The sequence below is a fragment of the Notolabrus celidotus genome, chromosome 3, assembly GCF_009762535.1.
Source record: "Notolabrus celidotus isolate fNotCel1 chromosome 3, fNotCel1.pri, whole genome shotgun sequence".
NCBI classification, from domain to species: Eukaryota; Metazoa; Chordata; class Actinopteri; order Labriformes; family Labridae; genus Notolabrus; species Notolabrus celidotus.
In genome coordinates this window covers 20259740-20287661 of record NC_048274.1, presented here as the reverse complement: position 1 = coordinate 20287661, position 27922 = coordinate 20259740, and the positions used below count along the sequence as shown (strand labels likewise).

The 27922-nt window shown below is 39.6% G+C and overlaps 1 protein-coding gene across 1 annotated transcript in view; it reads right to left on the bottom strand.

The window, feature by feature from the left end:
* The window catches only part of LOC117809999 (thrombospondin type-1 domain-containing protein 4-like), a 53530-nt gene that overhangs the window by 14804 nt on the left and 10804 nt on the right, over window positions 1–27922 (bottom strand). The gene's annotated exons all lie outside the window — the stretch shown is intronic.

Genomic DNA, 27922 nt, shown 5'->3' with positions numbered 1-27922 from the left:
TGAGATAAAGATTAACAGGCAGACATTTAGTCTATGCATACATCAGAGAGTTGTGGTCAGCTGGTGTAAATATCAGACATTTGTATTGTTCCAAACATTTACAAACTAATATTATACAGCTGCTAAGGCCCTACATTTCCTTCAGACAAATCTTGCATGATGTTACACAGTTGCTTGCAATAATTCTGCTTTTATCCATGTCGGAGGTCTAGTGTTTGGCTTCACACTTGGAAGGCTAATGTGAATAAAGCTTAGAATGATATGAAGCTTGAAATTCACAGCAGTGGTAGACACAACACGCAGGCTTGAACTCCTCTCTGCAAAATTAAGTTTTAGATGTGGTGGAAAAAAGGCTAACATGATACTGGAATGTCTCAGAGCAGAGGAGTGTGTGACAGGGTTTGTTGCCTTTCATAAACTCTGCTGGTTTTGCAGAGGTTCAAACGTTTCATGAAGTTTTCTCAGACAGAATCGTGTCTTAAGAATCAGGCACCCTAGGTCTCTCACACAGGCTTGATTTAGCAGATTTACCAGGTACAGACCACTTTGTGACTGCAATTATTTTTTATTACCAAAGGTTCTATACAACCTAGATGATTTAATCTAATCAAATAACATTGATATCACAATGTAACAAAGTAGTGGTATGATGCCTCCTAAAACAGGGATGCTGGACAAGCTGTATCTGAAATCTGAGCCACAGGGTGAGAGATATAATGCATTGAAAACACTACTTCAGCATGTGATAGAAAGCAAAAACACCTGTTTCTGTTGCTGTCAGCAGGTGTTCATGGTTCTCAGACAGATTAATCTGCAGCTGAAACACACGTCCAGCCAGAGACTGACAGATTAAAGCCAGCAGATTTTTTATATTGTTTATGACTGAACCACAGAGCTTCATCCATCCACTGCATCCAAATGTGGCTGGCTGTTTTGTACCACATACACAAACCCACATCAGAAAGGATGCTGTGCATATTTCATATTGCAAAGGGTTACATCTCTCTGTTACCTTTTCTTGTATTTCTAATATGCTTCTAATAGTTTGTTAGATGCATCTATTCAGTTATAAGTTAAGACTTAACTGCTTTAATTTTATTGTGACTTGTAAATCAGAAATTCAGACACCAAACATCAATCAGGAGCAATATGAGACATGAGAATGAAGCCATAGTGAAGAGACATCGATGACCTAATTGTAAGTTGCAGTTGCACAGATTTGTTTTTTGTAACATGTTGCACACAGATGTAAAACAAACAGCAGACATAAAAAAAACGGAGTTACAGCAAAGCTACTTGTTATATATATTTTTAATTTGTGTTTATTTGCTGTTTCTTCTGCCACTCTGTATTTTTCTTCTTCAGCTGATGATCTCCCATTTACATTACTCTCATTCATTACATTATCGCGCAAAAGGGAGGAGTCATGAGTCATAATATCGGAAAGTGTTGGAAAATAAGTTAAGAGTTAACTCTAGCAAGTTTTAAACCAAAGAGAGGAAAGAAAAAAAACGCCATTTCAGGTCTTTATGCTGAGATGAGAGGAAAGATGGATGATTCACTGAAGTCTGCAGAGAGAGGTGAACCCACCTGCAATGGATGGACTTAACGTGCTACTGAGTCCTGTGTGAAAATTGTTACCCATTTTTCACAATGAGTGTGAAATGTATTCCTTTATGCTGCAAACAAGCAGTGCTAATATGGCAGACGTTTTACTGAAGGCTACAGAGGAACAGAAGTTGACTCAAAAACGATCTGGCAGCAGGTATTGGTATTGTGGCAAATATGACCATCCCTGTTACAGATATATCCAGGTTAACATAAAAACAAGTTTCTGTTTTAAAGTCCCAGCATAAAATGTGAACAAGTTTAAATACACAAGTTTATAATGTCTGCTCGAGCACTAAAATCTGTATTTGTTTTTCATTGTTTAAGAAATTTATCTTATTTATATTGTTATTTTTGGGCAATTTTTGCATTTATTTGATAGGACAGCTGAAGAGAGACAGGAAATGTGGGGAGTAGAGAGAGGGGGAGGACATGCAGGAAATGGTCGCGGCCAGGAATCGAACCGGTGACCCCTGCCACAAGGACTAGCCTCTGTATGTGGGGTGCTTAGATAGCTAGGGTTTATATTATTTTTTTGATTGTTTGAAAGCTCTGTAAATTTACTTTACAGACATAAATCATGAACATTGTTTCATCTCAGTGAAACCAAACCAAAATGCAGAGAATAAATTAATAATCCTGAACTGTGCCTTTTTTAGGAGTATTTAGAATTAATCACTTACTGCGATATCATGATGTATCAAGTTATGATTGTCTCGAAATATATTGATTATTACAGTATTGTCTCATCATGATATCGTTATTGTGGGCCACCTATCATATTGTGTAGTGTACCGTAAGCCACCCCTATTGTACACAGTACATTTATCTGTTTTCGTGCAGACCTACTACAACTCCATTCTGTCTTCTCAGGTTTTAAGTTGGACTAGCCTTGTGTCAGTGAATTGGTCTGGAACCATTCAATGTATTTCCTTTTCTCAAGGGCATTTGCAATGGCCGCATGCTGTAGTGGCTCTGGAAATGATTGGACAGACCTGCAACCAATCAGAGCAACGCAGTGTGTGACATAGCGGCAGAAAATGTAAACAGACAGTGGCATGCATTTGAAAATACATCATAGAATATATTCAAAACGGCTGCAATAGTGGATTCAACAGACTTCCCGTCTGTGGGGGAATCTGCCATCTTGGTTGTTTACAAAAAGGGTGACGTGGCATCACAGAGCCTGCCACATTTCCAAATAAAGGACTATGATTGGTCCAGTGTGTCCTAAGTGGGCCGGAAATTGTTAAGAATGCTATTGACTCCCAACCCAACTGTGAAAATGAATATGAGCTGTCTGGTGTGTCTGGGGATGCCCAGTCTTGGACTGCAAAAAGTGACAGCACATAGATAAGGGAGTATTGGCTTCAAGTCCTTTATTGTTAACTGACGGCTCACCGTTGGATGATAGCTGATGAGTTTCAATACTGGTCAACACACAGTGTCATGTTGTTGAAAGTGGCTTTGATGAGCAACGCTAAACCCAGGTACAAAGATTGTGTGACTTGCTCCCAGAGGAAAATTTTACAGCTCAAGGCTTTCTCTTTTAAGTCTCAGGATACAAAATTGAGATTCTCACTTCAGCCCCATTCTAGTTTCAAATTGTTCTCATTCATTTCTCGTTAGTTTCTCCTAAGATTCACTAGTAGAAATAGTTGAGACCATGACATGAGTCTTATTTGAGACTTAAATGAGAGATCTCATTAATGGCTAATTTTCATTTCCTTTTTTAAATATATTTTTGGCCTTTTTGCCTTTATTTGAGAGGACAGCTGAAGAGAGACAGGAAATGTGGGGAGTGGTGAGCGGGGGAAGACATGCAGGAAATGGTCGACTGGCTGGGAATCAAAGCAGCGACCCAAGGACTGTAGCCTCTGTATGTGGGGCGCTTAGACCGCTAGGCCACCAGCGCCCGACATAATCCGCCCCTTTAATTGTAATAATCTTGCTAAATCTGGTCAGCCCTTTTGCGGCCCATATTTTAAATAAATTGTCCGTCATACCTGGTATGAAATCTCTATCTTTTGCAATTTCTCTCAAATACACTAAATCTTTGTGAAGTTGTTTTGTTCCAAACAGACTTGTAAAGGAATGACCATAATGTGAAGTCAAAGAAGAGATCATTTGACATCTAAATAGCTAATCTTGCAAGTGGTTCAAATGTTTTAATGAGAATTGTAAGTTTGTGGACAATTGCATTGAAATCTTAATTTTGCAGGGCACTATAAATGTTGATGAAAAGATGAGCTCAGGCTCTTTCTTTGCTCCATCTGAGCTCAGCTTGAGACACAAAAACAGAGTCTGACAAAAACAAATGGATGAGGTTTGATTGAGACATTTGAGAGAGCTCCCTGATTTCTCCACCTGAGCTCAAAAGGAGTCACAACATTTGAGAAATACCTGAGAATTATTTCAGATTTTGACGAGATCTCCTTTTGAACTGAAAGGGAGACTAAGCTGAGACTTTTTGCAACTTTTTTCTGGAGGCAAGAATGAGAAACAGGAGAAATAAGCTATAGTCTCATTTTGCTTTCAAACAGATCTAATTGTTGTCTAGGAGACATAAATGAAACACTTTTGAGATCTCCTCTCTAAAATTGTTTTCCTAGGGGCTGCCCAGTCCAGACAACACACCAGGCTTGACTCTGCTCTCAGAGAAGGTCCACACTTAACGTTAACACACAGCTGTTTGTGCCAAGGCCAAACCAGACATCGAAGGATTTAGCTATCATAAAAAATGACATATATCTCTCTATATAAAAGCAGGTTTTGAAAGCCCTTTAAGCTAAAAATGACAATTCACAGGTCTGACAATCTTACTCAGAAGAATTGGTTCATCTGCATGCTGCTTGTCTAAATGCTACGATGTAATGCAAGAGGTTATTATGAATAAAGGGATCAAAAATACAATGGATGAAAGGATGTTTCCTTAGCCTGGAGACGGTGCAGTGGTTAAGCCCTCTCCCCCAAAGATTAAATCCACATGAATCCCATGTTGGCTGAGGCTCAGATCCAACCCAAACCTAACCTGTGTCTCAGAGGTTTCCCACTCAAGCTCTCCCACTGACCGCAAGAAGCAAAACAAAAAATGCAATACTGTGAGGCATGGACACTTACAATATATATTTTAAATGTTTAAAATGTACTTTACTTATTACATTTCTGTTTCAAGGAATGTATAATGTCAAATGTTTGCATTTTTGTGAGTTAAAGCGAGAGGATGATTAGAGTAACTCCTCGTGGTAAAACCTCTGGGAATAAAGCATGCCATGATGTATACTCCTACTGTACAAATGTTTCCCAGGACGGAAGCTGTGCCGTATTTTAAAAAATATTTATGAGTGTGGGGTTAAAGGGGGGCTATTTAGTGAGCACGTTGGGGATTTCTGCAGCTATTTACACATAGAAAGGTTTTAATGTTCTTTGGCAAACGGCCAATAAAGTTATCATGACTTAGTCAGCCGTGACACAGAAGCTCATCTGGAAATGTAATTAGCAAAAGTTTGGCCTCCAGGTTGAGAATATAGAGGCAAAATCACCCCAATGACAAAGAATTTATAGTGAAAGTTCAAGACGCAGCGTCTGGAAATGGCATTACTGAGATCTTACAAACATCCGAAGACAAAAAAGCTAAAATAAGAACGTGATTCAATACAGACTCAAAATGAGGTTTACATTGGGATGAATCAAGATTATATATGGATAACACATCCCCTCTTTTTCATCTAAAGTGCACATTGTGGTTGTCAAGGCTACCAGCATCTGCCTCCCACATGCAGGGATGCTGTGGATCTTGAACTGGTTTTAATGAGCGGGGGCAGGCGACGCTGCTTTACTCCAGTCAGCACTTCAAACACATCTGTATCTGTGGAAGCCCGATGCCATCAAGTTCATGTGGGACAAACTTACTAATAAACTGACTCAATGGCTGACTATACATCCTGTTGAGTACAAAATATGAGAGAAATTTCCTCCAGGATTACACAGGATATGACCCAGATCACTTTCATCACTGGTACTGATTTTAAAATCAGCTATTAAGACATTAAAGGAATGGATGTGCTGGTGCCTTTAACTTAAAGGGTAACTTGCAGGCTGAAGACCAAGTAAATCAGTGCAGTCATAACAGCTTGAATGAAAACGGCCACTTATTCCTCGAAATTTGCTTCCCAATGCAAATCATATGAAATAAATGATTACGTTTTTCAACACTTTTTAAGGAAAAAGGTTTATTATTAATGTTGTGGAAAAAATGAACCTGCAAGTTGCTCTTGAAACACTGATGAACCAATCCTAGTTTTTGCGGATGTAAGAGAGATATCCTAGATTTATAGACTGTAGAGTATTTTCTTTTCAGAACTGAAAATACAAGAGCAAACATGTTACAAACTGGTTAGAGTCCATGTACCCTACTGTAAACTGCAACCGTTAGCTTAGTTCAGTAACAATAGTAATAGTAACGCAGCATTACATCCCAGGATTAGAACCTGCTTACCAACTTTTAATATTCATTGGGCTACAGGTTGTGTTTGAAATAAACAACTACAAGTGTTTTGTACTTACTCTGCTTCTAAATGCTGTGAGTATCGGCAAGTACAGTTAGCAGCTCCAATGGGAGAAGACCAGAGTGAGAAATGAGAGACAGTCTGATCTTGTGTATTTCTAATCTTATCACGACTGACTTCTACACTGTAACATAAGAACAATCATCTGTTGAAAATACTGACCTTATTTTCTTAGGACATGTTGCCTCTAGTAAGGATCTTTAATCATAATGTATGTGCCCATTAAGTGGAGACTCTTTCTTTAGTAGTGTCAAAAATACTTTGTATTCCCAGTCAACGCATGTTAGCTGAAGTGGTTTGACCTGCTTTAGCTCCAAAAAAATTTGTATGTAGTGGGATAAATGGATGCTGAGGAAAAATGTTGGCTCTTCACGAAAGCATATGACTACCGCCCAAAAGTATGAGAGGTGCATCATTGATGCAAAAAGAAAGGTGTTAAAAAATCTGACTCCCTTAAAAACATCTTGAAGCATTGGACCAAATAAAGCAAATTAACCATTACAAAGTAACAGTATTAGTTGGACATTTTATCAAAGTAAATACAGCCTTTGAAAGGAGATGGCACCTTATGGGGATTTAATTTTCTGTGCATGGAAGATTTGACCTTTAACTAAAAACTAGCAGATTCATTCAGTTTGTTTCTTTTCCTTCAATTAAACCTCTGGCTCGGTAATCACTGGAACAAAGTTGAGAAGACTAACCGTGGTTTTTAACCACAAATAGAAACACAAGTTCTGGCGTTTTAGATAGTAATCACTCGGTTTTCCACTCTCCACAACAGAGCGTTTCATGAAATCATAGCAACATGTGTCAAACCCAAATGGAAACACAGACAATCTGTGGTTATTGACTGTAACAAAGGAAGAGACAAGCTGAGGACAAAACAAGAGTCTGTTGTAGTAGTTTTAAAAAAGAACACACTTTGTATTATTCTTCTGTCTGTGCCTTTTTAAATGTTTAACCAGAAGTTTGTCTTGTATTTATTACTTTACAGACACAAAAGTTACAGAGTTGAAATCAGGTTTTCAAATGTACAGGATATCAAACTTCTTACAAAGCATTAGAGCTTTGTAGCTGGGTGGTGAAGAGTGATGTAGGCATGAGTGGCAAGACCTTTGATCCCAACAGTAAAAAGAGGCCTCATGCACCCCACAAACTGCCCTCACCGCCCGCAGTGAAGGCCAGAGCGTCTTCGTTAAAGGCTCCCTTGCTTGTAAAACATTCCGAAATAGCATTGAGCCTGGTGGATCTACAGCCATAAAGATGCATACGATTTCTCCTGCCATCACTGCTCTGATTTGGACTGACTTCTTTTGGGAACAGAATGACTCTGCTGACCTTTAACATTACAAGATAAACGATGTACACCTGAAAAACGTCTATAAAAAGATATATTATAATACAACTTTCAACATGTCATGTCTGTTATTTTTTCTGTTAACAGAGTTTTGAGACACGTTGTTCTAAAGGTCTCATTGTGAGGTAAGCCTGACCCCAAAAACAAGTACCCCTCTCTTTGTACTGACACTGAGCATTTCTTATAAGACGGATAAGGTGGAAAAGTATCTCCTCATGCATCTTCAGCTCATGTAAAAATGACAGGGGGTTCCTTTACAGTCATTTTTTTTGTCATGTTCAACAAATGTGCAGACTGAGAGTAGCAAAGGAGTTTTCAAATATTTTCATTTTTCACATACAGTAAGACTTGGGAGACTTCATATAATGAAAAAGTGAAAGCCAATGTCAAAACAAAAACAAAATACCAGACAGGTCTCTACAGATAGATGACCCTGAGGTATTTATAGAAAATACAAATAAAACAATGGACATAGTCTCTGTATTCAAGGGGGTATGTCTTCAGTCTGTATTGTCGAGACCTCAGATGTTTTGTTTTCCAAATGTAGGATTCATGTCTACCAGTGTATGGACCTTTAATATTAGCATTAACTTGAATGAAATTCTGCAAAATATTCATGATCTCTCTGGTTACTTGTCTGTCCTTCTCCTAAAACTGTCACTTTTTTTACTCAAACTTCTTAAATCCTTCCAACATCCAGGAAGCTGCTCCCACACAAAATCTAAAAAGTAACTTGACCCACATTTTGTGGAATAAAAAAATTGATGGCTATGTAGGTTGCAGTCATATAAAACTCACACAAACCTCATCATCAAGACCTTGGCACTCCACAAGTTTGCATTAACAACCTCAGGCACCTCACAGCCGCCTCATTAATCATCAGCAAACACAGGTGAGCTGAAACTCGCTGAGCTGAGCCACAGTCAGCGACAGGCTAATTCAGGCCTGCAGTCAATCCCTAATAGAGTTCCAAGTGCATCTTTATAGTCCCAGTACAGGCCTGACTCTCTGAGCCTTCCACTAGGAGGGAAATCTAATCCCACAAATACCCTGTGAATGTGCTGTGGAAAAATAAACCGCTCAGGGGCCAAGCAGAGCCCCAGTAAAAACAGCCATACTGTAAATACTACCACTCAATAGATGGACCACAGGATTATGGTGGTCCAAGTTATGAAGTGACACTGTCCAGGGGAGCCTGGGAGAGCTATAAACTTTAAGGAAATGAGAAGCAGGCTAGCATGCATCTGTCAATTTAGATATCCTAATCAGACCCTCTTTAATAAACAAGTCTAAAGTAACTCAAGCAGTGCATCTTGCAATGCTACCCTTGAACCAAGATTTTAAGCATCAGTGAGAATCCCCTCTCTCTCCCAGGTTCCTCCAGGACTCATCAGAGGTGCAGTGGGTCCTACCTGTGACCGCGGCTTCCCCTGCACACGCATGTGGAGGCAGACGAGTAGCAGCAGAGCCAGTCCTGACAGCATTCTCTCATGTGGCCACAGAAATGTCCGACCAGTCACTCAAGCTTCCTCACAATGTCCAGTGGCTGCTCCCCGTCAGCCTCTTCCTCACCTCTGACGCTCCGAGAATGCCAAAAAAACCCTCTCGCTGCAGGGCTGATCTCTACAAGCTCCTCTTGTAAACTGAGCTGGGGGAGGTGCAGCTGGGGGAGGTGAGGGGGCTTTTTTAGGAGGGAGGGAGATTGAGAGGTAGAAAATGAATAGGAGGGAGAGGCAAGAGGAAAGGGAGGCAGAAAGGAGAGTGTTGTAGCTACCGCTGACAGTAAATTGGAAGCCAAAGAGGAAGTTTGGGGGAATATTTTTAATGTGACAGAAAAAGTAAGAGAGGAAGGAAATTCTTGCAGGGCTGAAATGAATGTGTAAGCCAAACCACTCTGGTTAAAACAGTGTGGAAGTAATTGGCAGGTGGGCATGCTTTCTTATGGAGATTGCAACAAATAGGAGTTACAGAAGTTTTTAGGTTCTTCATGATACCACAAAAAAAGGTGAAAAAAGCTCTTTTGACCATCCTGAGGATGAAAACTTAAAATCAAAAACATGATTCTCTTATTTCTGCTCACTCAAACATAGAAAAACAACAGCTCTAGCACAATAAGATCCATTTGAGCTTAATTACAAGCCACGTTGAGACGCTTGAAGCACAACTGCTGCAGCCAAAAAGACCCGACTCATCAGATGTTTTTTCTATTCGGCCATCATCGTTTCCAGGACATTAAACACTAATTCACCGGGACATACTGAGGTAAGGAGTGCACTCCTCATATCCTTTTCTTTATTCTCTTTTTCATAACATGATGACCAGACTGTTTATGAACATTGTGGCTTAGCTTTTTTTATATACAAAGAAACTTTTGCAAGCACAGGTCTGGAAATAACCCGAGTTTATTGAAAGCGTACCTGTTTTAAAGTGGCACAGAGAGACCACAACAGGCTGCTGCACAGTCTGCTGTATGCACTGAGAGGCTGTGTGTCAGATGTTTGAACAATAAGGCACACATGGTGGGAATACACACAGAGGAGAGGGAGGAGATAGAGAAGGACGATTCCACGGAAATGTGAAAACAAAACTGCTGAAATACGTCTCTGGTGAGATTTGAAATTAAGCTTGGACCTCCACAAACTTTTTCGGTGTTATGTTTGAATGATGTTTTCCAGAATACTATTTATCTGGAGATTCAGAGTAATCAACAGATATCCAGTGAAACAGCTTCTTTATCCTTCCAATAGGGAATGTACGGGGTAAGTTGACAAAACGATTTAGTGTCACCGCCATCTTTAGTTGGAACCAGAATTATTAGTGAGTTAAACAAGTTGTTAATATCTTTATTATTGTTGGCCTGAAATGCTTCACTTGTTTCAACATAAGTAATCATCACGTATACAACAGTGCAGACACTTCTTGTCAGAGTTCTGCACAGTAAAATCTGATCAAAAGGACTTGTCAATTTCAATCCATCAATCAATCAATCTTTATTTGTATAGCGCCAAATCACAAAAAAATCACAAATCAATGCACTTTTACAGACATAGAATGTCTAGATCGTACTCTATATTCAATTATTAACAAAGACCAAACATCAAGTCAGGATAAGATCCTGTCCCATCTTACAGACAGGACTCAGTCTTATCTCTTCTTAATCCACCATGAGCATTGCACCTCGCAGTATATAGCTCGTTACAGCATCATGGAAAAGGCAGAAACCTCGAGCAGAACCAGACTCATGTTAGACAGCCATCTGCCTCGACTTGTCTTGAAAGCTTTAATATAAAATTTGAGCAATAATGCTCCTGTTTGGCAAATTTGACAGTACTACACAATCCAAAAAGGTACATCGTGCAGTATTTAGCAGAACAGATTTGGTAGAAATGGAACATAACACTCAAGTGTGTTTAAATGGGAAGTTTTGTTTCTGTTAACCTAGAATGAGATTTGTACATGTGAGCCAGTCCCCTTCAACAGGGGTCGTCATCTTGCACCGCCATGTTTCTACAGAAGCACAGAATGGACAAACTAGCAAGGAGTACACTCCTCATATGGTATTTAGTGGATGCACAAAATGTTCCCCCTGCTAGACAAAGAGGAAGAGGGTGTTTTTTGTGTGCAGAAGAATTTGTATCGACAGAATTTTTTGGATGGTGAAAACTCATACTCAGCATACATTACAGTCCCTTTTCCTTGAAGGCCACTCTCACTTCAACTACAAGACGGGTGAGCAAGGGAGCAGATCTAACTAGACTCTGACTGCAAGATATCACAAAATGTTCACATTATACCATTTCTACATAAAACAATAAAAAAGTTATCAGAAATGCAGTTGGGCAATTTGGAAATTGCACATTTCAATTTCAGATTGTGATCAATGTCTGAGCTCTCTCTAAAAGGCAAAGAACAACAATAGTGAGCATGCTAAATTTGTAAAAGAGAGGTGCACATGTCAAAAATGTTAAATAACTTCATCCTGTTCTTTAACAGCCGCCTCACCCACCACTGCGAACTGTATGCTAAAGCTATCATGCCTTCCTTAAATGTAAGGAGGTATACACAATGGATGACTCTGGTTTATAAGGCTCTTCTTGGCTTGACTCCTACTTATTTATGCACTTTTCTTCGGAGAACTGGAAGCCGTTATGCCCTACGATCAAATGACACTTTGCATCTTTCTACTTCTCGTGTTCGACCTGAAACGGGAAAAAAAGCATTCAGTTTCTCTGCCCCCTCTGCTTGGAATGCCTTCCAATCTGAACTGAAACTGTCAGCATTTGTTTCATTGGAAGCTTTCCGCTCTATCTTAAGAAAACGACAACGGAAATCCTTCGAGCAGTGCCTGTATCCTTAAACTGTTACTATAAAATAACTTCTGCACTTTATTTTATCAAATTGCTTGTATTTTATATTTTAATGTTTGTTTTCGTTGTTATCTGTCTGTTTTGTTTACTATGACGTATGTTGCTGCCTCTCTTGGCCAGGTCACCCTTGTGAAAGAGGTTTCGATCACAATGGGTCTTTTATCTGGTTAAATAAAGGTTTAAAAAAAAAAAAAAAAAAAACAGGATCCAGATTGGCAATGTTTTAAACACCAGCAGACACTAATCTATCCCATTAAAATTAACAGCTACTACAGAGCTAAAGACTCCAGATTTATGTGCACTCACATAAAATAAGTGAGCTAAGCAGATTGCCAAATATTTGCTTGGTAATGATGTGGATGTTGGCACTATATTGAATCACTCACACCCTGCCACCTTTCCTAATAACTGAGAAGCTGTTTTACAGAGCAGGCAGAGGCAACGAGTGCACACACTCATCTCCACACCTGCAACTGGCTCAGCTTATGTTGGAACAGAGTGGGCTGAGACTCACACACATACACATACACACACACACACACACACACACACACACACACACACACACACACACACACACACACACACACACACACACACACACAAACACACATAAATCTGATCTGGCCCATTTCTTCCTGCTAGCAGCGTGAATCTTTCTCCAAAGAAAATAGAAGCACACTCAAACCGTGAATGGCTCACTCAACCTGCTTTGCTTTCAGAATTGAACCCCTCATCCTCAACCTACTCACTTCACACACACACACACACACACACACACACACACATGCACACACACACCATGAAGCAGCATGTTTAGTATGTGATAACAATCCCTGCAGTCAGCACAGCTGCAGACGTGTGGGAGGCTTTTTTCAGCAGCTCATCCGTCACGATGAACCTACAGACATCATCTTACTCCCCTGATCCGCCTCTGATCCGGACAGACCTCATTACGGAGGCATAGCGCCGAGAGGTCAGGCGGGGCCAGACTGACTCTGCAGCACACCCCGGGGTCTTTGTTTCCTCAAACAAGTGGGTCAGCCCTGAGGTAACCTTGGCTAGAGGTGCCTGATTCCTCCGCACACGTCAGAGTCATGATCTGCAGCGGGAGGGCTCAATGTTACTGTACTCTCTAGGTGCCCCGGCAGATACACGCTCCATGCAGAAGCCGTACTCAGCTCCTGTGCTCATACTCTCTGTCCCACTCTGTCTTGCACTGTCTTTTTAGAGGATGTTTATAACTAAGGCTCATCAGCAGAACCATGACTGCTAACATTTCTAGCAGGTGTGGCCTCAGTGGGAAACACTGTACCTGGCAGTTGCATTAACTCAGTCATTAATCTGCCTTACATCATGCTTAATAAATGAAGCGGGAGAAAACAGGATGATGCAAGGCCCGTGAGGTGTATAGAGTTGTTCTAATACAGATGTTTGTATTAAAAAATGTCTCAGATACGGCCTGAGATGTGCCCGTCAATGCATGGACCCATATACAATACATTAAAGTTAATTCATCAGATAAAAGCCCCACTGAGATTCCAAATCTCAATTTACAAAATCAATCTATGTTGCACCAGGTGGTGTAATGTGTTGGATTAATATTGTGTTACAATGCTTTTGAGGGGCTGGTGGCCTAGCGGTCTATGTGCCCCCTATACAGAGACTATAGTCCTCGTCGCAGAGGTCGCTGGTTCAACTCTCAGCTGCGGCCATTTGCTGCATGTCTTCCACCATTCTATACTCCCCATGATTTCTGTCTCTCCTCAGCTGTCCTATCAAGTAAAGTCATGAAGTTTCATGTCAACTTCATCTTTTAATCTATTAATCTCTGTTACTTAAAATTAAATTGGAGAAGGTTTGGTGATCTAGTGATTTTTTTTAACTGGAAATATGGTATTGAATTAAGGGAAACTAAGATTAAAACAGAGGATTGCAGTATTGCTACATTGTGGATACAAACTGGTAACCTCGAAGAAGAAGAACATAAGCAAAAACAAGAGGAAGGAGGAGGAGGAGAAGGAGGAAATAATTCAAGTGCTAAGTGCAACATGGGATTTCAAAGCCACAGATTTGCTTTTAAGTCAAGTCTAGACATGTCAGATGCAAACGAGTAGCAACTTCCTTAAGGTGCCCACTGACAGGGATCAATTCGCCTTGAGTCATGCCAACCCTCTCTGCTGGTCACCGGTTTTCTTGACATTATTGCTGTTTTTGGCGCTAGGTATCCCAGCATGCTTTGCACAAAACAGTTGATGCAATACACAATGAATGTTGGCATGTATCGGATACTTCTAAGACTTTCTTTAGATGTACCGAAGTAAGACTTTCACGTACTTCATCCATCAAATCTAACGCAGGATTGTAGGCCTTACTGATTTTTCATAGGATGACTGTCAGTAGCAACTACTCTAGAGCAGAAAAGAAGAGCTGATTTCAGGTTAGCATGTGACAATTACAAACAACAACAGTGTGTAGCAACTAGAATATTTGGCGAGATGGTCAAACTCAACTGAAAAGCTCCCTTTCTCACCCCTCCGATTGGCGAAACAACTGTGGCATTCAAGGACAAAAAGGCCCTGTAATGCATAAGTATGATCCTCCATTTGTCAAAGTTTTACCTTTGAAAATGTCTATCAGTATGAATTATTTTGCGCACAACAATCACTCTTTTTCTTGGTTTTCAAACTGGTGCATTTCAAGCATATGTCTGTCCTGTGCTACAGTTGCCCTGCCCCTGACAATACTCAAGTTTAGGTATAGGAAATGGTATTGGAAAGTAGTATTGAAGCATATGTAGTACACGGTCATGCAAACGTTACTTCACAGCCACATCAGTCTTAACAAGTGTCTACTGCTCTTCTACAGATTCTAACTCTTCATTCATTTCATCCACTCCTTCTGAACACTCAACCATGTAAATCTGTTATCTGCAGCATTAAAAAAGAAGATAGTAGGAAGAGAAAACACATTTTTACTGCATCTGGGATACATATTAGTAAGTAAGGCCAGGCATGTAGGTCCCATGATTGTTTCTTTGAGCAATGTATTTGACTGAGAAAGACAGGAGTGGAGTGCAGGGAGGCGGGTTGATGAGTAAAGCAGGTCAGGGGGATTTGGGCTGGGAGGGGTAAGGTGTGGCTGAGAGAAGCTGCTGTTTCTTCATGTTCCCTGCGCGTATCAGAAAAAAACAGCTGACAGGGAATCACATACTGTTGTAGTATATCTCTTTTGTACATCAGAGGTCTCCCACCATCTGCCATCCTGAGTCAAGCGCAATGGAACTGTATGTTGAGTTTCCATTTTTACATGTCCTGCCTGAATGCAATAAAAACCCACTGATGGCTATGTGTGGCACATAAATCAACATGGTAGTCTAAAACAGTGCAGTATCATGCATGTGTGTTGTCATTCTAAATCAAGCTTTGTTCAACTGAAGACCTTGACCTAACATTCTCTCACAATACTTTATTCCTTCAATGTTCAACTTTAGTAATTCTCCCTACTTCATTATTTTATGGTTTCTTTATACTTGGGAAAATATATCCTAAATGTACAGCATCATATGAAGCAAAATGCTCATTTACATCTGTTGTCTCCTGGTGTACAGCATGCAAAACAACAATTAAAGAAATCATAATCCTTAATAGAACTGTAAAAAACTGAAAGGAACTTTTAGCTGATTCTCTAATAGTCTCACTCCTATACTGATGCCTCGTCATGACCAAGCGGCAACCTCTGGTCTCAAAATATGAAGCCCATGCGGTAGTGTTATAAACTGCAATTTATCAAGAATTCACTTGAGGCTGGCTGCAGAAACACCGGAAACCACATAGACACCAGTTCAAAAAAGACAACCTTTGCAGCAGAAATAAACATGTTTACAGCCATTTTTTTTCGAAAGTGACAGTTCAGAAGATATTAAGATTAGGAGCTTTCGTCCAAATAAGGACATGACTGACTTGACTCAGACGGGAAAACATAGCTGTTGGCTCAAAGGCTCAAACTCCTCCCCTTTACGTCAAACTATGCCTGGTTGAGTTCCGCATTTCCAATATGGCTGCCGCCGTCGATTTGGCTTCAAAACAGCGCTCAGGAACAGATGGGTGACGTCACGGATACTACGTCCATTATTTATACAGTCTATGGTCATAACCTACAGGGCAAAATTAGATTATCAGTGCAAGACATCAATAGCTATTTGGCACTAAAGCTAAAGTGTCTATGTTTAGGATTCCACTCTGATGTCTTCATCTGTAGTCAAAGAACTTCCTGTCACAATTTTCAGCTCCATCCTACAGAGAACTAAAATGTAGTCACAAGAAAAAGAGATCACTAATTTTAGCTCTTAGTAGGAAGTATTATTATTACAGAACAGTGAAATGCAAGAATCCACAGTTTAACAGGCTATATCCAACATGTTGACCCTCCATAAATCTTCAACAAAATCACACTCTTTGGCTTAACATGAGGTGATTCAACTTCAGTTACGAGTCAAGCATGTTTCAGTGTGAAGAAAAAGTTTCACCTGTAACACCTGGACCTTTAAAATCTGACAGGTGCTCATTAAAATTCAAGCTTTTGACAGCCCAAGCACATATTAGGAATTTTCAAATTTATGATTTAGTCTTTTTGTCATTTTTACTGTCTTTCCTCTTTGAATGGAATTTCCAAATTTACACGATAACAAAAAATCTGTATTATCCTTTTTTTGTTCCACCTTGTAAAAAGTCAACCTCAGAGTCAATCAACATTTACAATCCCATAATTAACTATCTGAGCCTTGTCAAGCAGATTTTTATGAGGCATGAAACTGGGACTGAGTTCCAAGATAGAGAACCACTAGACCAGACAAGGTAAGTGTAATCTCTTTTTTTGTGTGGGGGGTTAACGTCTTTATACACCTGGAGGTGGTCTTTTGCTAATAAAGCTTTTAGAAAACATCAGATAAGAGTCTAACTTAGGAGGAAGTTTGACCCTGAGAAGCCAGGGACCCACAGCACAGACACTCTATCTGTAACAGATTTACACATCTACAAAAACGGACAAAAACACACCAACTTCCGACACATTCATAAATAAGCCTTGATAATTAATACTGTGTGCTCAAATACAGATATAGTCACATGCAGAATGATACACTTATTAAAACACATGTAGTTGTATGACCCACTCACAAACACTCATACCTACACCTCTTATCTTATTCTCAAATGACCATAAATTCCTGGAGCCCAGCGAGCACTGACCACACAGTAAGGGCTGGGGATCTCTGACATTCCAAACAAACCAATGAGGCATAAAATGTGCTCAACTGCCTCTTCAATTGACAGCCACCCAGATAGCAGCCAATCACTGTCAACAGCCGTCTGTCTGAGGAAGACCTGTGTGACCACTGAGGGCTAAAAATACAACCCTGCATCCTTATAGTATCCCCTCATAAATCAGTCTCAGGAACCAGATTCACTGCTCTCTATTCTTGAGACACACGACACTGAAGAGCTTAACCTGTTGAGTATTATAGACTTTCCTCACTTTTTTTCAGCTGTCCCTGATCAACTCCAACATACTGTATCTAACTTGTTCGCCATAGACTGTATCTAAAGGTAAGAAAACAATCAGAAAACTGTCAAATTAAGCACAACTTATTTCACATGGCTTAACACAGATTCACAGAGTCTAAATCATGGAATATTTGCTTGCAGTAGTCATTAAGGTCTAAAAATACTAGTCCAATGCGGAAGTGCTAAAAACTGCAGTTCATCGAGGACCCACTTGAGGCTGGCCACATACAAACCAAATAAAAAAGACGACCTCTACAGCAAAAATAAACATGTATACAGCCTGGAATAAAAGACGAGTGTAGTCTGGATAGCTCATTTCTCGATCGGCATACACTGTACGGGGGGTGAATTTTTTTCTAAGACAGCAATTTCAAAGATATTGAGATTACGAGTCTTCCAATGAGAGGCACAGCTGACTGGATTGACAGACGGGAACACTGTAGCTGTTGGCTAGGAGGCTCAAAGCCCGCCTCTTTACATCACAATCACTCGACAGCAGCAATATGGCTGCTGCCGACGATTGGCCTCAAAACAGCGCTTCAAAAACATATGGGTGAAGTCACGGATACTACGTCCATATTTCAGACAGTCTATGGTAGTTATATGTTTAACCAGAATCGGCCTACATACAACTTTATCCCCATTTTCTAGATCAAATACTGCCAAACCTAGCAGCGCTAGAAGACGTCATCCGTCATATGTATGGGTCATATGAGTAGTAGAGTATAATAGCATTATGCCAGTAGCCATTAACCAGTTATTGTACATCCAAGGATGTTGGTGGATGGCTGTGCTAATGCTTAGACACAACATATGACAACTAAACAATGACTAGCCAGAGTGACAATGATCAATCGTTGACTAACATCCTTAATCTATGGTCTGTACATTTGCTTGCCTTCAATGCAGATCATCACATGGTGAACACTCCAGCTCCCTGTGACAATTTAGCTCTGTTAAAAATGTCATGAATCAGTGTGAAGGGCTTGTGAAAAGTTCTTGTAGGGAACTTTAAGGTTGTGTTGATTTTGTCTTCCCCATGGCGATTGTTATCTCTCTGCTGATTTGTCCAGTTAAAGTGTAAACAGAGTTTCTGACACAGAATCTCATAGATCTTTGTTCGGACTTCTTAAAACTCATTTTTACTCCCTGGCTTTTAATACAGCATGAGAGTTTATGTTGGTCTCTGTTTGTCCTTGAATGTACGGTATTTTAAATGTTACCATTATCTATTTCTAGTGTTGGTATTTGTTTTGCAGCACTTTGGTAATCTTGTTGCTTTTAAATGTGCTATATAAATAAAGTGGATTGGATTGGATTGGGAGAAAAATGTAAAAAGCTGTTTCAGCAGCATGCTGTTAACCACCCCCTCTGACACCTACCCAGTAGTTTGGCTGACAGGCATATAAGACAAATAACATATGGTTATAATCAGTCTTCTGTCTGATGGAAGATATTTTATCATGTCAATTTTCACGCCCCTTGTGGACCAATTAATACCTCTTAATACTCCATACCTCTTCTGCTGGCTAACAATGCGAGATAGATAAACAAATACTCTTGAGGTCAAGGCTCCGTACATCATATCTTTAAAATTAGTTCCTGACCCAATGGTATAAAGCATTAAAAATAACTATATAGAAATGATCAGTATTCTTGCTGGTGGTCTGGTTTTCTTTTGTGGGCCATACAGATGCATCAGCAAGAAATGTATACTTTTAAAATCAGTCTAAATCTAAACTGTAGGTTTCTGTGTGTTTAAAAACATTTGCAATGATTCAATTTTTGCTCTACCAGGGTCTTATCAGCACGTAATGTATAATAAAATTATCTGAGAAAGTTTTAGAACAAGAGTAAGACTAAAAAGGGAAAGTGTTTGAATCTGATTGTGCAAATATTTCTTACTGCTGCTGATACAAATATTTGAAGGAGCAGTCCCAGCTGTTGATGTGCTGACCAGCCTGAATATGATCAGGAAATAGAAGTTCAACAAAGCGCTGAACAGGGTCTGCCTTTTAGTCTTTGATGGAAATATTCCTCTGACAATGCACAAAAAGCCTTAACTAGTTCAACATTTGTGTTCAAGCAAATAGCATTAAGAGTGCTGAAAGGATGTCAACAAATCAACCATATTAATAACGAAGGCAGGATATAACCAGAGGAACTACCAGTGTGTTGGAAACAGATCAAATGGAGATCATAATAAATGCAGACACTTTGCTTTTTCACAGCTTGAAGGCAGCCCCCTCACAAAGTTAAATACTGCCTGTATCCTGAAAAAGACTTTATGAGCTGGATCAGAGCCCAGCAGAGATGTTGTGGTACATAACAAGTGTCTGACCAAACTTAGAGCACTGAAGCCAACCAGAGTCACCCAGGTCACACAGAGTCGATGAGGGCCAGTGAGAAGCAGCAGGTGAGACAGCAGGGCGCAGGAAGTTTAGGTCGAACTGAGACATCAATCTGTCAACTCTTTTACATCTGAACTTCTCAGCCACCATTTGTCTCAACTGTCTTCAAACTGGACTTCTTATATTTATGCCTTATGGACAGAGACAAGCACCCTAACCAATGTCACATACTGTATTTCTGCTATAGGGCTAAAAGAAAACTAGATCAGCAGTAGAACTTATCCCTTAAGTAAATACTCATTAAATCGAAAAACCTACATCCTTCTTAATCTGTGCTGCCTTTGTTAACATTTAGACATATTGATTGAAAAATATCCACACTTGCAGAATAATTGTAACATTGAAACTCCAAATGAACTCTTGTAAAGATGGACTTCAGACTGCTCTTTTACAATTCTGGGTAAACAACTTAAGTTTATTTAAAGAGCTGAAAGCCATGAATGCCAATGTCATTTGCTTCACATGTTTCTATAGTTGTACAGAACGGATAAAATGGTAAGGGACGTAATTATGAGTATTCATATTTAGTGAGTGGCTGCTGAAAATGCAGCAGTTGGAAGAAGAAAGTGTTTTTTGTTTTGCACCAAACAATTTGTATTGATAGTTTTTGATGGTAAAAACTTGAGAAATGGAGGATCATATCAAGCATGCCCTCAGGAGCTTCTTGTTCTTGAAGACCACCATCCCTTCTGAAGTTTGATCCACTGAAGGGGTGAGTAAAGGAGTGTTTTAGTCTATAATCTGTTCACTAGATATCGCTAAATATTCCCATTCATATACACTGTACCTTAAAAAGTGATTATGTTTCTTCTATTGAAATGGTCAGTTACAGTCACAATTTTAGCTATGTCTATAGTAACCATTAAATCAGCTTTGCTGAGCTGACTTGGCTCTTATTACTCACATTAAATTGAACATTTCTACAAAAGGTGAAATATAAAAAAGCGAAGATGAATGCATAAATCAGCTTTGCACCTGACTGCCTCATTACTGTCAGAGTCTGTGACATCCTCTGATATACTCTATGTAACACAGCTGTGTCCCAGACTGTGTTTACTTGATGCCTCTTCTCCAATTTCATTTATTTTTCTGTCGTAACCTACAGTTCTTGTCTCCGACCTCTCCTGCCTTTCCTCCATTGCTTCCATCTTCTTCTTGATTTTCCCACCGTAAACAAACTGATGACAAACATATCGGATGTTTTTCAGTGTGTTAATATGATTACAGTCAGTTCTTTACAGTCTATGTTTAAAGCTGCATCCCTTGCAACTGTGCTCTTTCAAGGATTCAAGGTCTTTTATTGTCATACCAACACAAGCTGTGGCATGATATGGAACGAAATTTCGTTTCTCAGGTCCCGTATGAAGCCACAAAGAACACACATAGCAATGGTCTGCTATCGAGAAATAACAGACTAGCTATGGAGCTTTGACCAATCAGAATCAAGTACTTTGCTGGGGGGCTGGATGCTATCCAAGCTATCAAGGCAGGGTTTACCCTGGACAGGTTGCCAGCCTATCACAGACTTTAATGAACATGTTTACCAATGTTCTGTCAATCTATGAGATGGATGTAGAGATATATTTCAATCTGAAAGTAGTGGACAAAAAATTAATGTACACTACCATCTGTGAAGAAATGTTGATAGCATGGCTAAAAAAATGTTTTATTTTGAAATCAACGCAGTGTGAGTTAAAATCACTAGACAGATATTACAAGAACTATAACCATAAAGCTATCATAACTGCTGTTGTAAAAGTGCAATAACTGAGGACTGGCTCTGCTGACATGAATCCATCTGCAGTGGGTAATGATGGCGAATACACTGTGAGTGTACAGCTGTGGGCTGTCGTGACAGAGATGTGATTGAGGTATCTCCACCAGCCTTCACCAGGCAGGCTGTATATCAGAGCACTCATCCCCTTTTTAACAAGTCTGCCTGTCCACCTCGGCAGGGAATGCATAAAACAGATGCAGCTGTCAGAGGAGAGAGGTGAGGAGTGGCCGGGATGTTGAGTCTGATGAGTCTGGGCCTGAGTCACGCTCTGGGTGCTGGGAAACATGCCAGTTTGAGAGGAAGGCTGTGGATGAGATGTCAAGACTTTATGGTGTCAGTGTTGTTCTATTTTATCTGTCATATCTATTTAGAGATAACACGCTTACAATCTGAGCAGAAACCTGTCAATGCTGTACTGCTTATCAACAAACAGTCACTAATACAAAGTGGTTTAGAACATTTTGGCTTGTTTCATTTTTGGCACATTAATCATCCACATCTTAACTAGATTTCCTGTTGTTTCATCATCGTCTTCCAAAAAAACACAGAGGAAGTAGTGCAAACCCACTTCTGGATCTTGAATAGTGCATGCAGGAAAGATTTTTTACCCTCAGCTGGGCCCACCACCGCCAGCAGAGAAGTGTGTGGTCAGTGATCGCCCTTTAAAAATACACACACCCTTCTCAGATGCCCTTCCTCAGTATAAAGAGAGAGGGAGTCGCAGCTGAATGAAAGTCCCACCATAAAGGGATCTTTATCTATTCGTCTGAAATGAGTGAGCACATTCAAGAGGCTTTCAGTGCCTCTGAGCTGGCTTCCAACGTCTGCATGTCCACGTCATGAGAAAAGGTCCAGCATATTAAAAAGACTAATGGTGAGCTAATAAAATGATCAAACGATACCAAATAAATAACTAATATTTCTCAGATCATGCTTGTTATATTACTACAATTTTACCAAAAATGACATCACACTTTCCTTTAAGGTTAATTCACAACTAATGACATACCTCTATAAAACAAAGCACAGGAAGTTTCAATTAACTTTACAGTTAAGGGAAATCATATTCAGAAACTGTGCTCTGGTTGTAAAACCAGAATGGATGTATTTTTTCTCTTAAGTGGATTGTGTGTGAGAGTGGACGGCATCTTTGATTCAAAATCCCAGCCAATGCTTAAGGGCTTTGAGCCTGCATTTTTTCTTATGGCCAGCAGGGGAGACTCCACTTTACCATATTCACAGGGCGGCCTTTTTTTCTGTGATGTCATGATTAGTGTTAAAAGCTCAAATGTTGTTATCATGTAATGATAAGTCTTTTTTAAGTATTTTAAATGTGGAGAATCAGACAGAATGTGCAGAGAAAATCCAGAGAGACTTCTGGAAACACGAGCAGTTAAAAAACATTATGTTATATCCCATTAGCTTTTATCAGATTACAGCTAAAAATAGCATTCAGCCAGTATTTAGGTTTTTCTAAACAATTGATTATCATAAATACAATAGGAAGAGTGAAAGGTCAGGTTGAACACATTAACATGAGCCTAAAGTACAACATTAAGTGTATTTAAGTATTGGAACTAGCTGAGTCAGCGGAACAACAAATAATTTCTAAATTGTGTAAAGGATAATCTATTTCATCAGGAAGAGGCACAATTATAAACAGTACACTAGATGTGCTGTAACTCCTTTCCGTAGATTGATTTTATATGTGTGACGTGTGTGATCAGATTGTCCCAGCAGTGTTGCCTTTGCTATGTAAATCAGAATCAAATATTCAACATGGCTAAATTATGAGTAAGAAAGCCAGATAATAAGGGATAGTGTATGTTAACAATGGTTATGGAAATTAGAATCCTGACAGATCCTGAGCAGGACCCTGACAGAAAGCAGTGAGGTCTTGTCCCACCCTATATGGATTGTGATTAACTGAATATCAACACTGCTGTGATTCATTACATCTTTCCATCTTGGCATTTTCTGTAACATCATATGCCTAACATGTTCATCATTATCACAAAGGCTAAGTTTAGCCTCACAGAGCTGCATGTAAAGCTCAGGACCTGTCAATATATCAAATATGTAAACTAATGTACCTGGATCAAAGAAAACAAGTGGTTCTGAACCTCTTCTAGGCCTAAAGGATTATCATCAGTCTGTCTAACTCTTTGACAATTAACACTGCAGTTTAACACCTCAAACATCTCAAACAGAAAGAGAGATTGAAAATCCTTGGTTTTTCATTTGCAGGTTGGGGTCAGTACAAACCAATTTATATCAACTGTTGTTTGTTCAGCTGTCCAGTCAAGAGTGCATTACAATTCAGCAGTTTAGCAGCAGCTCCTTGGAGCCATTAGGAGCAGGACAAATAATAAAGGAAAGCAAAGCTCCAGTCGCACGCACAAAGAGAGCTTAGCGTCCTTATGAACACTCTTCAACTCTTTAGTTTGCCTGCAGTCTGTGAAATTCACGATGTAGACTAGTCTGTGAGTATGCAAAAGCACTAAACCTGAATATAAACCATTAACATGCAACCTTACACAACCATAGCAAAAAAGGGAATTGGAATCTGCCATGTTCTTGTTCTTTGCCAGACATTTTGATGGACAAGAGCACTGAAACCTTCATTATGAGCTGCTCAAACGGCTTGTATTCACATCATCTGTCTCAAAGCTTTACAGAAGCATTGAGCTGCCAATACAGGACTTGGCCACAGTCCAGGCAGCGAGAAAAGGATGAAATCACACCAGTCCACCATCAGACAAAAGCTGAAGAACTACTTGAGTGCAAAACTACAGGGAACAAACCTCTAAAGAACTTGATTTGCCTCATTAGTTTGGCTATAAAACCTGATAGACACTGGAGTCTCTTTCGCGGGCAATTTGAGTTTGTCACTGCGTCAGGTTCAGAAACATGAGGAGGACTCCTGCAGTTACACTGGGGGACAAAGGTCAAGTGGACAGAGCTGGGTTGTTATTTATGCAGCAAGAAAGGTGTCAGGAGGAAGTATTAGGGACCACACAAAGCACACAAACTCTGTATGTAATGCTAAAATGAAAGCATAGATGAGCTGCATTTCCCTTCAAAATAAGAGTACAGGTAAATTGTTCTGAATAATTGAAATCATGATTAAGTATCTTAAAATGTTTTACTGCCACCACCTGCTAAAGAAGTGAAAGAGGAACTGATATGAAGGCCAAAACTAAAATTACCTCCAGACATGACAGCAAAGTGAAATAACTCTTAAAGGAAACTGTGAGATGCTAAATTGTGTAAATTCAACCTGAGCTCACAATTTGTTGTCCTTTTTATTCCTGTATCACTGTCATTTAAAAAAAGTAACTAACTTTCACTAAAAGTTTTTCTCATTTTGACATCTAAGAAATGATTAAGATTCCTTAAGTTCAGCAATTTTCAAACTGAGTGAATATGTCAAAGTTTCTAGTTGGACCCGTGTCTCCCTTTATATCAGATGGAACACGAACATCTTTTTTCACAACCATAGTTTCTGCCATAGCAGCTAGTTCTTATCGTGCTGATTTTACTTGAGTTTACTTTTAATAAGTTATTTGATGTTAAAAAGGAGAGGATGTGACGTTGTGTCTGACAGCTCTGTTCACAAATGCTGCTGCTGCATCTGTTGTGTCTGGCCTGTTATCTGTAAGTTGAATGTGTTTGGTCAGCTAAAGGGCCATGACGTCAATCTCACAGCTCCACCAGCAAGTATGCTTGGTGCATGTCTCGGCTCCAAACCACTTCACCAGTGTAACATGTCAGCACCCATTTTATCAGTTTCTTGGCCTCATTTTTCCAATCGAAAAAGGTGGAGGTGTGCCGTCCATATTCATATATATCATATAGTGAATTCTTTCATCATAATAATTTTATTTCTAACCAAACTCAAACAGTTAGGACATAGGACTTTAACTGACAGGTCTTTAGTTTACTGCACTTTAGACCTTGTTACTGTTTCTGGTTTGGGAAATAGCCAACAAAAGTAGCTTGAGCCAAGTCCACATATATATTTTTGGGGTAAATATTTTAAACCACACAAACAAGGGGGCAAACTTTGTGACATTTCCATGACAGCTTCTCCATATGAACCACAGCATAATGTACATATTGGTCTGCCAGTGTTGTTTGTAAGGTCAGACAGGGATTTAAACAGTCTGGTTCCCATTATATTAGAGCCAACCATAGCAAACAAATGTAAACCACACTCTTATGTAAAGGATGTGTATAACATGTAAAATACAATCTGGGTTTTGTTTATGAAATGACACAGTTTGAGTTTCCCAAAGAGAAGATTAAATATGTACACTGTGCATTTAACACACAATTACAAAAGTAACTCCAATACTAGAAACCCTCAAACTGTGATAAATAAAGAGTGGACAGTTGTGCACTGATTTCTCATCCACTGAGCGCTGTGCTCAGTGGATGAGAAATCAGTGCACAACTGGTCGGCTCCTGGTCAGAGCTGGACGCCTCCAGGGCCACATCAAACAATCCTCTTATTCCACATGAAGCATGAAGCAGTCACACAAACTCCAGCCTTAACATTAGCCACAGACAAGCTAACTGTAGTTGATGCCAAATGATGTTATCAAATCTCAGTGCGTGATATAATCGATGTCCATCAAAATTGCCAGAAATCTAGTCAAAACTGTATATACTATGAAATATTCCTACACAGCCATAAAGGACTTCTGACCAGGACGTCTTTTTACATGCATCCTCATTGTCCAACTAGCAACTGAGAATACATTGAATGTCAGCAAACAGATTTTTAACTTCTCCTGTTTTAAGACATTATTAAGAAGCAAAATGATCCACTGTCATGTGTTCTGCTCTTGTTACTCCCCCTACAAGAATGTATGCTTTCTTTCATACAGCCAAAGCCAGCTGTTTTATGACTAGTTGATAAACTAAGGATACAAATGCATTAAAAACATAAACCAGAACACTGCTGGTGCAAAAATTAATTCCCTTTGTATGCCAGTTTAGCTCAGTTGGAAAAGCAAACACCCTATACAGAGGCTACATTCCTTATCGCACTGGTCTTGGGAACGATTCAAAGATCTTGACATGATTTGGTGCATGTCATCCCCCCTCTCTTTCCCTATTTTTCCTGTCTCTCTCTCTCATGGCGTACTGTTAGGTGGAGGAAAAAGTCATCCACCAACAGAATCTGCGTTTTTATGCAGTAAACAGAAGAGTACTTAGCATGCTAATGTTTGCTAATTGGTGCAGCATACAAAGTACAGTTTAGGCTAACGGGAATCTGATTAGCTCTGGGGGTATATCAGAGGTAGGTAATTCATTTAGGTGTAGATGTATTTTAGTTTTTAACACAGTGGTGGGCCCACAGACTGATAATACAAACCAAAGAGAAACTATTAAACTGAAAAATTGTGTTTTGTTTTGATCCATCACTTATTGGTGTATTTTGACAAGTTCTGGGGTATCATGTTAGGTCAAGCAGAGTGCATCAAACCAGCTGACCATCAGCTGATCCAAACAGGCACCAATGATGACTGACACTTCAAACAGTCTGTTGGAGCTGCCAACTCCTCTTTCTTCCCTGTGGCTCCTTCCTGCTCCATGCTGCTGCTGCTGATAAATAGCTGTGCTGTTTACTCCCTCTACCAGGCCAACCTCCTCCTCTTATGTTTTTTTTATTATCAATATGCTAGTAATGAAAAATCATGCTTTGAGCATTAGACACGGTGTATATTCCATATGTCGTATGCATCTGCAGGGTGCTCTTAACCCTGAAAGGGGGGCAAGAACTTTCAGCAACTGCTACAGAAGTTTTCTATGATAATTCCCACAATAATGCTTGGCTGCAGTGACAAGAGCAGTTCTGATTTAAATTGAATAATCCAGATGTTTTTACATTATCTCTTGGCTTGTAGCTGAGGGGATCTCCTGTTCAAATGGCTGAACCAGCTGAGCAAATCTCTATGGGAAGAGTGAAAAATCTCCTCTTTTTAAAAACAGTGGATGATTTTAAATCTTCAGTATTCAAAAATATAAATCTACAGCAGAGAATTTCACACTGATCACTTGTAGATCAAAACAGTTTGTGATATGATGATCTTTTCTATTTATAAATCCAATACATTTTCAACTCTAATAACATCTCAACCCTGCTCAAAGATTGCAATGTCGTGTGTTAACTATGAAATTTGTGATCATGCCATAATGAGAGATCAGAGGGCTTTCTATCTTTATTAAATCTTAATGTTGCATAGATTGTCTGGATTAGAG